Source organism: Lepus europaeus, chromosome 23, assembly GCF_033115175.1.
Source record: "Lepus europaeus isolate LE1 chromosome 23, mLepTim1.pri, whole genome shotgun sequence".
Lineage (NCBI taxonomy): Eukaryota > Metazoa > Chordata > Mammalia > Lagomorpha > Leporidae > Lepus > Lepus europaeus.
In genome coordinates, this window is record NC_084849.1 from 15,894,318 (window position 1) to 15,908,734 (window position 14,417).

At 50.6% G+C, this 14,417-nt stretch overlaps 1 pseudogene; it reads right to left on the bottom strand.

The window, feature by feature from the left end:
- Positions 1-549: 549 nt before the first annotated feature.
- On the bottom strand, positions 550-13,318 carry LOC133752354 (large ribosomal subunit protein eL32-like; annotated as a pseudogene).
- Between the last annotated feature and the right edge of the window lie 1,099 nt (positions 13,319-14,417).

Here is a 14,417-nt window from a genome sequence, read left to right on the forward strand (position 1 = left end):
TCCACGTGTCCACCCTTCCTGGAGACTGTCAAAACTCTGCCTGGGAAAGACACCGCGTATTGGACACTAAACAGAAAGAAATGAAGAAAAGGCAGCAAAATCACACCCGGTGCTTAACACAGTGCCTCTGGCCCAAACAACAGCTGATGTTTACTGAGTGAATAGACTGTACAGCTCCTGTCTTAATTTTTTAAAAAAGATTTATTTATTTGAAAGAGCTATAGAAAGGCAGAGAGAGAGAGAGAGAGAGAGAGGTCTTCCATGCCCTGGTTCACTCCCCAAATGGTTGCAACAGCCGGAGCTGAGCCAATCCAAAGCCTGGAGTCAAGAGCTTCTTCCGGGTCTCCCAGGTGGGTGCAGGGACCCAAGGACTTGGGCCATCTTCTACTGCTTTCCCAGGCCATAGCAGAGAGCTGGATAGGAAGCGGAGCAGCTGGGTCTCGAACCGGCGGCCATATGGGATACTGGTACTGCAGGCGGCAGCTTTACCCACTACATCCTTTACTCTTGTCTTAATTCTAAGAGAAGCAGTTACTCTATCACCAGTCCTTAACCACCCTTGGGGGTGGATGATGCCAGTGTATAGTCCAGGCCCCAGATTCCTCTGCAGGTGAGATACAGTGAGAAGTAACACCTGTGAAACAAAAAGGGGCAGGAAGCAGGATTGAGCAAGGAGAGACTCAGATCTGTCAAAGATAGGCCAACCCTTCAGGAAGAAAAGGCAAGGAATCCCCACTGGGCAGACAGGTCCAGGCCCCAATACGGTTACTGTGTTCAGCCATTGGCTGGGGAGACTCAGGAAGCACTGATTCTGTAAGTTGTCCCTCCCTGCCCTGCATCACAAGTTTGTTTGTTTTAGTATTTATTTATTTATGGGGCCAGCGCTGTGACACAGCAGGTTAAGCCACAGCCTGCAATACCAGCATCCCAAATGGGCGCCAGTTCGAGTCCCAGCTGCTCCACTTCTGATCCTGGGAAGGCAGTGGAGGATGGCCCAAGTGCTTGGGAGACCTGGACGGAGTTCCAGGCTCCTGGTTTCGGCCTGGCCCAGACTTAGCTGTTGCGGCCATTTGGGGAGTGAACCAGCAGATGGAAGACCTTTCTCTCTGTCTCTACCTCTCTCTCTCTCTCTCTAGCTCTGACTTTCAAATAAATAAATTTTTAAAAAGATTTATTTGGGGGCTGGCGCTGTGGCATAGCAGGTAAAACTGCCACCTGCAGTGCCAGCATCCTATATGGGCACCGGTTCAAGTCCTGGCTGCTCCACTTCCCATCCAGCTCTCTGCTATGGCCTGGGAAAGCAGTAGAAGATGGCCCAAGTCCTTGGGCCCCTGCATTTGCATGGGAGACCCAGAAGAAGCTCCTGGCTCCTGGCTTCAGATCAGCAGCCCAGCTCCACCTGTTGTGACCAACTGGGGAGTGAACCAGTGGATGGAAGACCTCTCTCTCTCTGCCTCTCCTTCTCTCTTTGTGTAACTCTTTCAAATTAACAAATAAGTCTTTTTAAAAAAGAGATTCATTTGTTTATTTGAAAAGTCAGAGCTACAGAGGGAGAAGTCTTCAATCTGCTGGGTCACTCCCCAAATGGCCACAATGGCCAGGCCAAAGCCAGAAGCCAGAACTTTCTTCCAGGTCTCCCACATGAGTGGCAGGAGCCCAAGCATTGGGCCATCTTCCACTTCTTTTCCCAGGTCATTATCAGGGAGCAGGATTGGAAGTGGAGCAGCCAGGAATCCAACCAATGCCCATGTAGGATGCCAACATCACAGGCAGTTTTATCTACTATGCCACACACTGACCCTGGCAAGTTCTTTTTTGAAGGCAAATCCAAGCAGGTCATCTGAATCTGCCTTATTCTCCTATATTAAAATTTAAGATCTGGGGTGGGTGTTTGGCACAGCAGTTAAGATGTAGCTTGGCACAGCTTGGCACTGTGGCGCAGTAGGTTAATCCTCCGCCTACAGCACCAGCATCCCATATGGATGCCGGCTCTAGTCCCAGCTGCTCCTCTTCCAATCCAGCTCTCTGCTATGGCCTGGGAAAGCAGTAAGATAGCCCAAATGCTTGGGCCCCCGTACCCATGTGGGAGATCCAGGGGAAGTTTTTGGCTCCTGGTTTTGAATCTGCAACAGCTGTTGCAGGCATTTAGGGAGTGAACCAACAGATAGAAGATCTTTCTGTCTCTCCCTCTGTCTATAACTCTACCTCTCAAATAAATAAAATCTTAAAAGAAAAAAAAAAAGATGTAGCTTGGGGGGGACAGCATCGTGGTGTAGGGTGTTAGCACCAGTCTGTGGGTGAGACAAAGACCATGGCTCATTGGGAGGTCTAGGAGGAAAGTGCAGCGGGGAATCTGAAGTGGCAGTGATAATTTGGGGGAGGGGAGTGGAGGAATCAGCAGGGGCTCTTACTCTGGGTCAGACGCTAAACAACAGCTGAGAGTCAGAACGAAGACTCTATAATTAGTCAAAAACTTGGTTGGCCCTAGAGCTTCTGGGATGAACAGAATACCATATCTGTAACAGCGGAAGACAGCACAGTGGGGATGTAGTGTTATATTTTCTTTCTTTCTTTCTTTCTTTTTTTTTTTTTTTTTTTTGACAGGCAGAGTGGACAGTGAGAGAGAGACAGAGAGAAAGGTCTTCCTTTGCATTGGTTCATCCTCCAATGGCCGCCAGAGCCGGCGTGCTGCGCTGATCCAAAGCCAGGAGCCAGATGCTTCTCCTGGTCTCCCATGTGGGTGCAGGGCCCAAGCACTTGGGCCATCCTCCACTGCACTCCTGGGCCACAGCAGAGAGCAGGCCTGGAAGAGGGGCAACTGGGACAGAATCCAGCACCCCGACTGGGACTAGAACCCAGTGTGCCGGCGCCGCAAGGCGGAGGATTAGCCTGTTGAGCCGCGGCGCCAGCCTTATATTTTCTATTTTCTTCTGAGAAAGCCTAGTGAGTTCCCCTTAAAACAGTAATGACACAGTAACAGTCATAATAGGTGTTATCAATATAATAAGGCAGCTGGGGCAAGGTGCTTCCCATGTGTTTCTTTTTTCTTTTTTGCATTTAATCCTGGCCACAGGTCTAAGAAATGAACACTCTTATCCTATTTTATAGTTGGAAAAGTTGAAAGGGAGACTGAGTTACCCAAGGTCCTATAGCTGGTAACTAGGAAACTGGGATTTGGACCTGGGTGGGCTTCTGCCAAGGCCTGTGCATAAAACAGAGGGTGGGGTGCCCTCCCTTAGACCAGCTTCAGGGCACAGGTGTGTCCTTCCTCCAAAGGTCTCTAACTTTCCCCTTCCAAGCAGCGTTTCCTGGAGGAGACACCAATGCCTCCACTGCGTGGGCAACTGTATCCCTAGTGTCTGGAGTTCTAAGGAGAACCAGAGCTGCAGAGCTTAGTCCCGGTGCCCTTGGACGCCCAGGTCCCTCCCGTGGCCCTCCTCATGGAAACAGTCCCCAGACTGCATCTCCTCCTTGTTTTCCTCCCCTCCACACCCTCCCCCCGCCCCAGTCCCTTACCCCACAGGATCAGACCTGGTATCTTAGTTCAAGGTGCCCTAGGTCGAGTGACACCCTAGGTCGAGTGACTTCCAAACAACAGAAATTTCTTTCTCACAATTCTACATGCTGGAAGTCCAAGCTCAGGGCGCCAGCAAGGTCAGGTTCCGCTGTGAGGAGTCCTTCTCTGGGTTGCAGAAGGCCGAATTCTTGTTGCATCTTTGCAATGTAGACAGTTTTCAGGGTTCCCTTGCATAACAGCCCACCCTTGTGAACTCATCACCTCCCAAAGCCCCTACCTCTGAATACCATCACATTGGGATTAGAGTTCAACATAGGGATTCTGGGGAACACATTCAGCCCACTGCATTTGATTAACTCCATTGTTTTTGTTGTTGTTGTTGTTTTTGTTTTGTTTTGTGTTTTTTTTGTTTGTTTTGTTTTGTTTTGTTTTTTGACAGGCAGAGTGGATAGTGAGAGAGAGAGACAGAGAGAAAGGTCTTCCTTTTTGCCCTTGGTTCACCCTCCAATGGCCACTGCGGCCGGCGCATCTCGCTGGTCCAAAGCCAGGAGCCAGGTGCTTCTCCTGGTCTCCCATGCGGGTGCAGGGCCCAAGGTCTTGGGCCATCCTCCACTGCCTTCCCGGGCCATAGCAGAGAGCTGGCCTGGAAGAGGGGCAACCGGGACAGAATCCGGCGCCCCAACCAGGACTAGAACCCGGTGTGCTGGCACCGCAAGGTGGAGGATTAGCCTGTTAAGCCACGGCGCCACCCTCCATTGGGTTTTTGAGGCTTCCTAAAGTTTAAGTGACACCGACAGGGCAGATGGACAGCTCTGCTGACTTCCAAACTGGCTCCCTCCTCCCCATTGGGGGAATAAAGACCCCCAGGACAGCAGATCCTCCCTGGGATCATTCCATGGCCAAGTGAGCCAAGACAATGTCAGTCTTTGCCCGCATGCTCTTCTGCCTGGGCTGCTCTGGTCAGTAGGAACACACGTCTGGTCTCCAGCCAGACTCCAGTCCTAGTTTTTTTTTTTTTTTAAGATATTATTTATTTATTAAAAAAAATTATTTATTTATTTGGAAGTCAGAGTTAGAGAGAGAGAGAAAGAGAGAGAGAGAGGTATCAATCTTCTATCCACTGCTCCACTCCCTAGGTGGTTGCAATAGCTGGAGCTAGACTAGGAACCAGAAGCTTCTTCCAGGTCTCCCAGGTGGATGGCAGGGGCCCAAGCACTTGAGCCTTTTCTGCTGCTTTACTAGGTTATTAGCAGGGATCTGGCTCAGAAGTGGAGCAGCCAGGACACCAACCAGTGCCCATGTGGGATGCCGGTGTCACAGGCAGCAACTTTACCCACTATGCCTCACACTGGCCCCCTGGTTGTGCTTCTTGCTAGTGGTTAGTCTTAAGCAATTTACTCTGTCTCAATTTCCTGTCCTAGAGAAGGAAGATTAATAAGAACTACCTCTCAGAGTCATCACAGGATTAAATGAGATACTACATGTTTAGTCAGTAATTGGCCCTTTGAATTCAGCATTATACATTAGATACAGAATTCAAACCATATATGCAATTAAAACTTTAATATCTGCTACATTTTAAGAAGAATAAAGGCCGGTGCTGCGGCTCACTAGGCTAATCTTCCGCCTTGTGGTGCTGGCACACCGGGTTCCAGTCCTGGTCTGGGCACCGGATTCTGTCCTGGTTGCCCCTCTTCCAGGCCAGCTCTCTGCTGTGGCCCAGAAGTGCAGTGGAGGATGGCCCAGGTCCTTGGGCCCTGCACCCCATGGGAGACCCGCATAAGCACCTGGCTCCTGCCTTTGGATCAGCGCGGTGCGCCGGCTGCAGTGCGTCAGCTGCCGGTGGCCATTGGAGGGTGAACCAACGGTAAAGGAAGACCTTTCTCTCTGTCTCTCTCACTGTCCACTCTGCCTGTCAAAAAAAAAAAAAAAAAAAAGAAGAAGAAGAAGAAGAAGAAAAAGAAATGGGTACTATTAATGATACAGTTTATCTAATCCACTAAATGTATCCTAAATGTTAGCATTTCAACTTATACTCAATATTTTAAAAATTAATAAGATACTTCACCTTTTTTGAATAAAGTCTTTTCTTTTCTTTCTTTCTTTTTTTTTTTTTTTTTTTTTTGACAGGCAGAGTGGATAGTGAGAGAGAGAGAGAAAGAGAGGTCTTCCTTTTTGCTGTTGGTTCACCCTCCAATGGCCGCCGCGGCCGACGCTGATCCGAAGCCAGTGCTTCTTCTGGTCTGCCATGCGGGTGCAGGGCCCAAGCTTGGGCCATCCTCCACTGCACTCCCAGGCCACAGCAGAGAGCTGGCCTGGAAGAGGGGCAACCGGGACAGAATCCGGCGCCCAGACCGGGACTAGAACCTGGTGTGCCAGCGCCACAGGCAGAGGATTAGCCTGTTGAGCCGCAGCACTGGCCGAATAAAGTCTTTGAAATCTAGTGTGTATCTTACATTTCTTTCTTTTTTTTTTTTTTTTTGGACAGGCAGAGTGGACAGTGAGAGAGAGAGACAGAGAGAAAGGTCTTCCCTTTGCCGTTGGTTCACCCTCCAATGGCCGCCACCGTAGGCGTGCTGATCCTAAGGCAGGAGCCAGGTTCTTCTCCTGGTCTCCCATGGGGTGCAGGGCCCAAGCACTTGGGCCATCCTCCACTGCACTCCCTGGCCACAGCAGAGAGCTGGCCTGGAAGAGGGCAACCGGGACAGGATCGGTGCCTCGACCAGGACTAGAACCCGGTGTGCCAGCACCGCAAGGCGGAGGATTAGCCTATTGAGCCGCGGTGCCGGCCTATCTTACATTTCAATTTGAGTAGCCACTTTTCAAGTGCTCAGTAGCCCCATGTTGCTAGTGACTATAGCATTAGACAGTGCAAGTTTGTTTATTTTTGAAAGGCAGAGCATGAGAGAGAGAGAGAGACTTTCCACCTGCAGGTTCAGTCTCCAAATGCCTGCAACAACTTGGGCCAGGTCAGGCTGCAGCCAGGAACTCCATCCAGATCTCCCACATGGGTGGCAGGGACCCAGGTATGTGGGCCATCATCCACTGCCTTCCCAGGTGCATCAGCAGGGAGCTCGATTGGAAGCGGAACAGCCAGGACTCAAATCAGCACTCTGATATGGGATGCCACCATGACACTCTGATATGGGATGGCAGTTTAACCCACTGTGCCACAATGCTGGCCCCTGGACAATGCCATTTTAAATGTTAGCTGTCATGTATTTCGTGAGTTTCAACCTAAAACTCGTTGCTTCAGAAAACCATTCCTTGACCTACTGGATTATGTCAAGACCCCAGTTCTGGGGCCGGCACCATCGCGTAGTGGGTGAAGCTACCGTCTGCAGTGCCAGCATCCCATATGGATTCTGACATAGACTCACTCCTAAAATGCTTAAACACATATTGGGATAGTTTTACACACAGTTTTGAAACCTGCTCTCTTCACACTATTTTGCAAACACCTTTCACCTTTCATAGCACTCAATATTCTTCTGAAACCTCATTTCCTTGGGCAAAATAACATGCCATCCTATAACTACATCAGCATCCACTCAGCCAATCTCCTCGTTAAATTTAGTTATTTCCAATTTTTTCACTAAAATCAGCAATCCTGAGAAGAACATCCTTGTAGCTGAATCTTGGAGCACACCCTTAATTATTTCCTGAAGCTCAATCCCTAGAAAGAGAAGTGCTGTGTCAGAGGTAAAATGTATGGGCGCTGTCAGTTTTTTTGCTAGATGTAGGCAAAGTGCTGTCTCTAACAGTGGCATCTATAAAAATATCCACAGTGTATGAGGATATCTCTAAAACATCCTGGAAATGGAAGTAAAAGATAAGTTTATTTTGGTGCAACATTTGTTGAAATCCCTGCATAGATTTTTTTTTTCCAAAATGGGTGTTGTCCATGAACTTGTTGAACACCCCTCCTGTCTCACGAGCACCAGCTTGATACACAAGACTGCAGGATGAGCCCACGTGGAACCCCTCAAATGTGGCGTGAGTGCCCAGAGTGGAATGAGAGAGGTCTAAGTGGAACATGGGTGAAGATTTCTTATTTTAATAGATACTTATTTATGCATATAAGAAAAATACCTAACTGGCGCATAAAACCTGTGATAGCTCTAATTTTAGATAAGTTAAGGTTAAAAAGTAGTGAAGAGGAAGTTTTAGCATAACAGTTAAAACACCATATTCCGTACTGGAGTGCCTGCATTGCATCCCAACTCCAGCTTCCTGCTAATTCAGGCCCCGTGAAACAGCAAGGGATGGCTCAAGTACCTGGGTCCCTGCCACCCTCATGAAAGACCCGGATGGAGTTCCCAGTTCCTGAATTCACTGAGGGGATTTGGAGCGTGGACCCATGGATATGAAACCTCTCTGTATCTCTCTCTCTTTCCTTCTCTCTTTCCCTCCCTCCCTCCTCTCTCTGATGTCTCTCTGCCTCTCAAATAAATAATTTTTTTTTAAAAAAAAGGATCTACTCGGCTGGCGCCGTGGCTCAACAGGCTAATCCTCCACCTTGCGGCGCCGGCACACCGGGTTCTAGTCCCGGTTGGGGCGCCGGATTCTGTCCTGGTTGCCCCTCTTCCAGGCCAGCTCTCTGCTATGGCCCGGGAGTGCAGTGGAGGATGGCCCAAGTGCTTGGACCCTGCACCCGCATGGGAGACCAGGATAAGCACCTGGCTCCAGCCATCGGATCAGCGCAGCGCGCCGGCCGCAGCGCACCGGCCGCAGCGCGCCAGCCGCGGCGGCCATTGGAGGGTGAACCAATGGCAAAAGGAAGACCTTTCTCTCTGTCTCTCTCTCTCTCTCACTGTCCACTCTGCCTGTCAAAAAAAAAAAAAAGGATCTACTTAAAGAAAATTATTGAGTTCCTGGTTCCTAGTTACAGTAAAAGTCATAAAGGACCACAGAGTGACCAGACTTTGAGGCACTTATGGCCTGTATGTCTACTCCCCGAGAGGGCAGAGTAGTGGAAGAAGGCAACCCGGGGCAGGTGAGCACTCAGGAGAAGCTACACAACACAGCAGAAAGTAGGAAGGCTTGAGCCGGAATCCTGGCTTTCCTGGGTCCCTAAGTCAGGGATGCTAGAAGTCTGCCTGCGCCTCAGTATTCTCATCTGTAAGGTGGGGTTGCTAAGGATTCTTCTACATGTGACACTCCTGCCCAGGCCAGGAGGGCTTTGAAACAAAGAGTTGTAGAATCAGAAGGATCTCAAGTGATCATGCAGGAGGCTGTCTTTGTCCCCAAAGCTGCTCCATCCTCATGGTCCCCATATCCTTAAAGGGCCCTAACTGTTGACCACACACACACATCTGAAAGTCACCTTAATGCCTCCCCATCCTCACCTTCCTCGGTCAGTCCCACCTGCCAGCCTGATTCCCCCCTGCTTTCCACCTCTACTATCATTGTACTGGCAACAGCCGAGCCACCCCCTTCTCTGGCCTCGGATTCCTGCACTAACCTCCAAGTTGGACCCCTAGGGGCTGTTTTCCATCCAGAAACCAAGGTTATCTTTTTTTTTTTTTTTTTTGCGGTTTTCAAGGTTTTATTTAAACACAAATAAAATGCACACCCGAGCCACTTACTCATTTTCTTCACTGCGCAGCCTGGCGTTGGTGTTGGTGACCCTGATGGCCAGCTGGGCCGCTCACTCCACAATGGCTTTGCGGTTCTTGGAGGAGACGTTGTGAGCAATCTCTGCACAGTAGGATTTGTTGCACATCAGCAGCACCTCCAGCTCCTTGACGTTGTGGACCAGGAACTTCCGGAAGCCGCTGGGCAGCATGTGCTTGGTCTTCTTGTTGCTCCCGTAGCCAATGTTGGGCATCAAGATCTGGCCCTTGAATCTTCTCCGCACCCTGTTGTCAATATCTCTGGGTTTCCGCCAGTTACGCTTAATCTTGACATAGCGGTCCGACTGGTGGCGGATGAACTTCTTGGTCCTCTTTTTGACGATCTTAGGCTTCACCAGGGGTCTGAAGGCGCCATGGTGCCGAGAAGGCCGCCACCTCCGGAGGCAGCACCGAGGAAGAGAAGGAAAGGTTATCTTTTTTAAAAATCAGCTTTATTGAGGCATAATTTAGACCCAGTAAAATGCAGCCCTTTCAAGTGCTCAGCTCAATGAGCTTTGGCACGTGTGTTCATTCACCCACGTAACCACTCCCTTGTAGCCGTTGAATTCTCTACAATGTAGCCAACTCTAGCCAGAGGAAAGACACGTATAGCACTGCTACCGTAACAAAGCAAATTCCTAGCACCTCAACTGTGGATGGCATTTTGTAGGAGGTTTTCCTATGCTAGACAAACAGACAGTGGTGTATCAGATCGTACGTATGTCTTGTGCTTAGTGGGGGACTTCCTTGATTTGTTAGGTCAAGGCCGTATGCCCACATGGTGTCTCCGGAGCATCACCTCTCTCGAGTGAGGGAAGATGACTTGGTTCCGAATTCTGGGATGATCAGTCCCTTATGTGAATTCGCCGGGCGAACCGAAAGTAAAAGGAGGAGCCGAGAAGCGACGTACGCTTCAGGGCGGTGTGTGCTAACCTGGGGTCACTTAGACCGAGGACAAGGACAAGGAAAGGGGCGTAGGAGGGGGTTCTGTGCTCACCCTCACAGAACCGAACAGCACACAGAACACCGAGGGGCCTACTTGCCGAAATCCAGGGGGGACCTCACCGAGTCCGACACGCTGTCTCTTTCTCAGTCACGTTGGGCGCCAGATGTCGTCGTTGATTTGTCCACAATGTTGCAGTGGGTTCGTTTCTGAGAGGAGTAGCGTGGTGGGGGCAAGAGGCGCGGAGTCAACACACAGACCCCGGGAGTCGGGTGAGAGCAGGCTTGAGGCGAGCAGCCTGCAGACTCGTTTATTACAGTTGATACAAAGCTTATATAGCCAAGACCAGCCAATCTGGTCAAGGGGCGGTCTATACCCCAACCAATCACAGCCTGTTGCCAGGCAGTTTCCAGAGCCATCCAATCACAGCCTGTCGCCAGGCAGTTTCAAAGCCATTCCTTACTAACTGACGCTCGCTTGCCAGTGGCCACCTTGGCATGGCCTTCTCATTCCACTACACTCCCTCACGCCTCAAAGCCCCTTTTGCAGTTGGTTTCCTCACTGCTGGCCCCAGGTAACAACCCATGTGCTTCCTGTCACTCTACATGGGGTTTTCAAGAAGGGCAGGCATTTGGCATAGCGGGATGCCCACATCCCATACCAGAGGACCTGGGTGGGAGTCCTGGCTTTGCTTCTAATTCCACCTTCCTGAGAAGCAGCAGCTGATGGCTCAAGTACTTGTCCCCTTCCACCCATGTGCGAGACCCAGACTGAGTTTCTGGCTCCTGGCTTTGGCCTGGCCCAGCCCTACTTGTTGCAGGCATTTGGGGAGTAAACCAGCAGATGGGAGATCTCTTTGAATGTCTCTCTACCTTTCAAATAAATAAAATAAGAGTCAAAGAGAAATTAAGGGCCGGCGCTGTGGCTCAATAGGCTAATCCTCCGCCTTGCGGCGCCCACACACCAGGTTCTAGTCCCGGTTGGGGCGCTGGATTCTGTCCTGGTTGCCCCTCTTCCAGGCCAGCTCTCTGCTGTGGCCAGAGAGTGCAGTGGAGGATGGCCCAAGTGCTTGGGCCCTGCACCCCATGGGAGACCAGGAGAAGCACCTGGCTCCTGCCATCGGATCAGCGCGGTGCGCCGGCCGCAGCACGCCAGCCACGGCGGCCATTGGAGGGTGAACCAATGGCAAAAGGAAGACCTTTCTCTCTGTTCTCTCTCTCACTGTCCACTCTGCCTGTCCAAAAGAGAGAGAGAGAGAGAGAGAGAGAGAGAGAGAGAGAGAGAGAGAGAGAGAGAATTAAGTTCATGGATAATGTGTATTAAAAAAACTACACAAGTTCAGGTTTTTTGTTTGTTTGCATCCAAATACACTTATCAGGGCAGGTGTTTTGCCTACAGTTAAGATGCTGGCTGGCATCCTACATCAGAGTGCCTGGGTGCCAGTGCAGTTCTACTCCTGTCTCCAGCTTCTTGCTAATATGCAACCTGGGAGGTAGCAAGTGATGGCTCAAACACTTGAGTCCATGCCATCCAGGCAGCAAGCACAGATTGAGTTTTAGGCTCTTGGTTTTGGCCTGGCCCAGCCCCAGCCTACTGCAAACATTTGGAGAGTGAACCAGTAGATGGTAGCTCTCTATCTCTCTAATTAATTATTAATTCCAAATATTTGAAAGAGTGAAAGACAGAGAGAGAAATATCTTCTATCCTCTGGTTCACTCTCCAAATGCTCACAACAGATGGAGCTGGGCCAGGCCAGAGACAGGAGCCATGAACTTCCTGGTCTCTCACTTGAGGGGCAGGGGCCCAAGTTCTTAGGCCATCAACTACTGCTTTTGAGCATCCAGGACTTAAACCAGCACTCCAACATGGAATGCCAGTGGCATAAGCAGCAGCCTAACCTACTGGGACACAACACTGTCCAGTAGTTCCTTTTTTAAAAATTCTTTTAAAATTTACTTTTGTATATTTGAGAGGGAGAGAGATACAGAGAGCACTACCATCCACTGGCTCATCCCACAAGTGCCTACAACGTTGTGGTGGCAAGGACCCAACTACCTGAGCCATCATCACTGCCTCCCAGGGGCTTCGTCACCAGGAAGCTGGAATCAGGAGCTGGAGCTGGGACTTGAACCCAGGTACCCTGGTGTGGGATGCAGGTGTTTTTAGTTGTTGTTGGTGGTGGTTGTTTTAAAGATTTATGTATTTGAAAGGGGGGGGGGTGCTTCCAACTGCTGGTTCACTCCCCAAATGGCTGCAATAGCTGGGATTGGGCCAGGCCAGAGCCAGGAGCCAGGAGCTTCTTCTGGGTCTCAAGGAACAAGAACCCAGGCCATCCTCTGCTGCCTTCCCAGGCAGAGAGCTGAATCAAAAATGGAGCAGCCAGGATTCGAACTGGCACTCACATGGGATGCCGGCACTGCAGGCAGTGGCTTTGCCCACTACGCCACAGCACTGGCCCCTTCCTGGATCTTTTCTGTGGCTACATGGCTTTCCATTGCCAGACTGTGCTTCTGTAATTTATTTAATCACTCCTCCACTGATGGGCATTTGGGTTATATCCAGTCCCTTGCTCCTAGAACTAGCACTGCAGTTAAGAGCCCCGTGCCATCTTGGTTTGCCAGTACTGGGAAGCTCTGTGAATGGCTAGCGTGAGAAGGAGAGGCGTGCACTGGGGGCCAGGACCCTGGGGTTCCTGTCCTGATCCTGCAGTGATCTCGGCAGCCCAGGGAACTCCTTATTTATTTGTTTTTAAAGATTTATTTATTTATTTGAAAGGCAGTTAGAGAGAGAGAGAGAGAGAGAGAAGAAGAAGAAGAAGAAGAAGAAGAAGAAGAAGAAGAAGAAGAAGAAGAAGAAGGAGGAGGGGAGGGGGAGGGGGAGAGGGAGAGGGAGAGGGAGAGGGAGAGGGAGAGGGAGAGGGAGAGGGAGAGGGAGAGGGAGAGGGAGAGGGAGAAGAGATCTTCCACCTGTTGGTTCATTCCCCAAATGCCATAATGGCCAGAGCTGGGCCCATCGGAAACCAAGAGCCAGGAGCTTCTCTGGGTCTCCCACATGGGTGCAAGGGCCAAGCACTTGGGCATCCTCCGCTGCTTTCCCAGGTGCACTAGCAGGGAGCTGGATCAGAAGCATCTGGGACTCAGGATTCAAGCCGGCACCCATAGGTATGCTGGTGCCTCAGGCAGCAGTTTTACCTGCTATGGGCACAGCACCTACTCCAACCTGGCTAACCCCTTGTATGTCCATGGCCTCTGGCCTTCGTTTGGTATCTACGGAGCACCTCCCACCCTAGACACTGGTGAACAGCAGCAAACAAGACAGATGCAGTCCCTGTTCTCACGGCTATGATATGTTCATATCAGAAGGAAAGACAGTTGAGAAACAGGCAAACAAATGCAGAGCATAATGGCAGTGGGTGGAAGCAATAAAACCAAGCAGGACAAGGGGACAGGTTCAGGTGCAGGGTAGGGGCTCTGCATGAGATCCCCAGGACGTGCTGAGGTGTGAACAGCTATGCCAAGATCTTTGAAGCACCTTCCAGGAAGAGAGGCCCAGAGCTTGGAGGGCCCTGGAGTCAGCAATAAGTTGCAGTGGGTGATCAAGACACATGCAGGGCCGGCGCTGCGGCTCACTAGGCTAATCCTCTGCCTGCGGCGCTGGCACACCAGGTTCTAGTCCCGGTCGGGGCGCCAGATTCTGTCCCAGTTGCCCCTCTTCCAGGCCAGCTCTCTGCTGTGGCCTGGGAAGGCAGTGGAGGATGGCCCAAGTCCTTGGGCCCTGCACCCGCATGGGAGACCAGGAGAAGCACCTGGGTCCTGGCTTCGGATCAGCGTGGTGGCCATTGGAGGGTGAACCAATGGCAAAGGAAGACCTTTCTCTCTGTCTCTCTCTCTCACTGTCCACTCTACCTGTCAAAAAAAAAAAAAAAAAAAAAAGACACATGCAGAAGGCGAGTATGGCCTGAAAAAGGCTGGAAGAAGACAAGGTTGGAGGCACAGCCTCAGAGAGCCTTGTGCAGAGCCAAGGGCCACAGGAAACCACTGGAGTGGCTAAACAGGGGAATGAGGAGACAGAATTTACATTTTTCCTACATTACTTTGCAACCCAGCTGTTGCACACTTAGGTGTTTATCTAAGAGAAATGAAAACATATGTCTGCACAGAGACTTCTATGCCCGTGTCCACAGCAGCTTTAGTGATTTACTGTTTCTCCGAGGAGAAACACGTTAATGTCCAGCCGTGGGATGAAGAAGAGACAAGGTGTGGTACAGCCACACAGCAGAGTAAGACAGCAAGAAAAGGGAGCAAGCTGTTGTTCCACACAGCGGCGTGCATCTCACAAACAC